General features: G+C 37.9%; 1 protein-coding gene across 1 annotated transcript in view; it reads right to left on the bottom strand.

The window, feature by feature from the left end:
• HSDL2 (hydroxysteroid dehydrogenase like 2) overlaps positions 1-3,085 on the bottom strand; it is a 40,942-nt gene extending 37,857 nt beyond the window's left edge. The window contains exon 1 of the mRNA XM_012641144.1: positions 2,993-3,085. The gene's annotated coding sequence lies outside the window, so the exon portion shown is untranslated. The remainder of the gene's footprint in view (positions 1-2,992) is intronic.
• Positions 3,086-3,270: the final 185 nt, after the last annotated feature.

Here is a 3,270-nt window from a genome sequence, read left to right as displayed (position 1 = left end):
AGTGCCAGAAAAGTAGAAAAATTATGCAGTAGAAAAAAAGTAGTGGGGAAATGAAAAGCAAAAAAAATTTTAATAATACATCAAAGTGGACACTAAAGAGGGTGGAAGGAAACCTTAAAAGTAATTCCAGTGCCAATTTGTAAATTTAGCAAGAAGATAGGAGTGTTTTAGATGCCCCTGTCAACAACAGGTAACATAATATATAGAGAGATTCCCCCCCCCAAAAGATATGGGAATCATATTCCCTTAACTGAAGATTTCTACCCACTGAATTTAAGTCCCTGGGTCATGAATGCCAGATCAATGACATGGATCAACTGGCATGTGAAGAAACAAAAACGAAGATTTCCTTGTGTTCTTTCCATTTTCCTTGACTACTCCTGAGAAAGCAGATCATACCACAGGCAAATTTGGATTAATCCAATGGTGAAGATGCTGAAGGAATGATACCAGGTCCAAGGGAAGATGACTGAAGTTATAGTGGATGAAAAATAAATCCAGATTACCCATGCATCTAAATGACAACTCTTTTGCTAGGATCAAGTAGAATAAGAAAATTAGAAAGGAGAGATTTCTGGGCTTTAATTTTTCCAAGAAAGGAGAGATTTCTATTTGAGTCTTTAAGTTTTCAGTAAACTCAGTTTCAACAAAAGAAGAAGAAATTAATTTGTGAAACTTCTATTGCTCTGTAGGAGCCCAGTACTGGTAATTAAAGGCACTTCACATTTTGACATTCAGGCATGTATTTCGCTGTGCTAACATGTTGCACATAACGTATAACTCTTTCTGGTGACCCAGGTTGGACAACACAGCTAGAATTCAAGATGGGAAGTTAAATAGGGGGTGAATTCTGGGCCTGTATAGTGTGCCCTTGCATATCTCTAACTAATGTCCTCTCCTAATCAATTTCAGAGGTTTCTTGGGCCACTATCAGACAATAGCTGAACTGCTGAAATTCTCTAGTAGAATTATAGGATCGAAATAAAGATTGAGAAAGGACCCTGTCAAGGTGGTCACAGCCCTCTTGTTTATTCTGATAATCTCATTCCCCAAGGAGGATAAACTTACCCTCAGCTGGCAAACACAATGGATTGACAGAAAGAACTAAAACTGGACGAATACAGGAGAACAAAAAGTTCCACCTAACCCCTTCTACTTTCTCCCCTTAATTCCTCCCTAAAACTTCATGGACAAACTAATTAGGTCAAATCCTAAGTGGCATTAATTGGCTACTTTTACTAGCAGGTGAAAAAAGGTCCTGCATTTGAGTGTGGCATCCTCTCCTTTCTCTTCCACATTTGGGGCCCTATCAGTAAGATAAAACATAATTTTGCATTTTCTCTCCTCTTCTCACGTGGGCATTCACATTACTTTGGGAAAGGCGGCCAGCTAGGAGTAAAATTTTGGATTTAAAGGAAGAGGTCCCACTTGAGCCAAAGCACTATGCTTCAGTCCAGTACTATATAGCACTATGCACTGGGATTATAAGCACAGCCTTGATAATACTGAAGCATTACCTTGTTTTCCGTTGGTCAATGTCCCTCACTTGTATAATATATATAGTCCTCTGGAACTTTACTGGGGGAGAGTGAGAATGGTTTAGGCAGGATTTAGACATGCTTAGGTGCCTGCTACAATACCATCAAAGCTTTAGTTCAATCCCCAACAACTACCTTCTAGGAGCTTATGAACTAATTGGGGAGAAAAAAGAAATACTAAGATCTAAAGTAGTATAAGATAAGGATCAAAGGAATGTCTCAGGAATTCAGAGAAAGAAAAAGATACTTCTGATTAGCTGGCATGCTGAGGAAACTGGATTCTGAGATGAGATTTAAGCATATAAAGGTAGGATTTTAAAGATAGAGAAGGGAGCATGTTAGGAAAGATCAAAGGTGGAGGGGTGGGCACTGAAGAGCTCTCAGAAAGGGAAAGAGAAAAAATTAAAAGGCAAAAAATTCTAGAAGATGGAAGTTAACTATTTTGGCTAGAGTAGGGAGTTTACATAGGGGTATTGAAGAAAGATGGAACCAAAAATAGTCTGTTGAGTTCACAGTGTGAAATATCTTGAATGCCAATAGGTTTCTGCATTTTACCCAATAAATATCAAAAAGTCATCAAATAATTTTTATGAAACCGGTGGCCAGATGGCCATTAATAATTAGGTAGCCAGTAATTAAAGTTTCTCTAGGCAGTTATTAACTATAACATTTAGCTATTTGCTCACTCATCGTTAGCCAAACTGCTTACTCTTACAATGTCACGTAGCCTAATCATAGTTCCCACAACGTTCTTAGAAACAACATCTCACTCTGACCTATGGATCACAAGATGTTAGCTAAGTTGTTTTCAGGAACTCAAGACCCAGTCCTAAAGTCAGGTCAAACTAATCGAGACCACCCACCCTTCAACTGAGTGTACATGAGTGTCTGATGGATGACCTTTTTGACATCACAGCCTGAATTTCCATGGCATGTTTTATACCAAATTCCCCTGAATTTACATATTTGGCCCATAAAGAGACAACTATGCACGCCGAGGAATTTTCCAAACTTCCCCTTTCCCTTCACCAATTACTTGCTGATTCTGAAACCCTCCTTCTAAAATCTCTCCCTTAAGGCTGGTACAGGGAGGTGAATTTGAGACTTACTCTCCTGTCTCCTCCCTTGACTGCCTCATGAATAAATCCTTTCTCTACTGCAACCCTCAATGTCTGTGATTGATGGCATCTGGCGAACCACTCGATTAGGTGTATGTTATTGTCAAGGTCCTAACTTTATTTTGGGTGGTAGGCTTGTTATATCACTCAAAATAATTTTTAACAATTTTTTTAGAAGTCATCTGATGGTTTTAAGCCATGTTTCCATATGAGGAAATACTTGTCTCTGGTTATACACCAAAGACTCAGAAAATCCAAAAATCAAAACAAATTAAAATTATAGAAACACCTATATTTTACCAGTATTCAATAATTATTTCCAAATTAAGGTACTACCTCCAAATTTCTTGACTGCTTTATCAACTGCATCACTGATTTGCTGTTCATCTCTCACATCGACAATACATGGCAAGGCCTTTCCTCCAACTGCTTCAACTACAAAAGATAAAAGAGCATTAAAGCATTCAAATATAATACCTTTCATTCTGATGTAACAGTCAAAAGAAGAAAAGTACCCTATTTCCAGAAAATCAATATAAATAACTCTGTCTTACTATTAGTGACTCTACCATACAATAGGATAGACTAGCTAGGGCGACTCCATTAAAAAACAA

This window comes from Propithecus coquereli, unplaced genomic scaffold (genome assembly GCF_000956105.1).
Source record: "Propithecus coquereli isolate 6110/MARCELLA unplaced genomic scaffold, Pcoq_1.0 Scaffold163, whole genome shotgun sequence".
Taxonomy (NCBI): Eukaryota; Metazoa; Chordata; class Mammalia; order Primates; family Indriidae; genus Propithecus; species Propithecus coquereli.
This window is presented reverse-complemented; position numbering and strand designations above follow the sequence as displayed.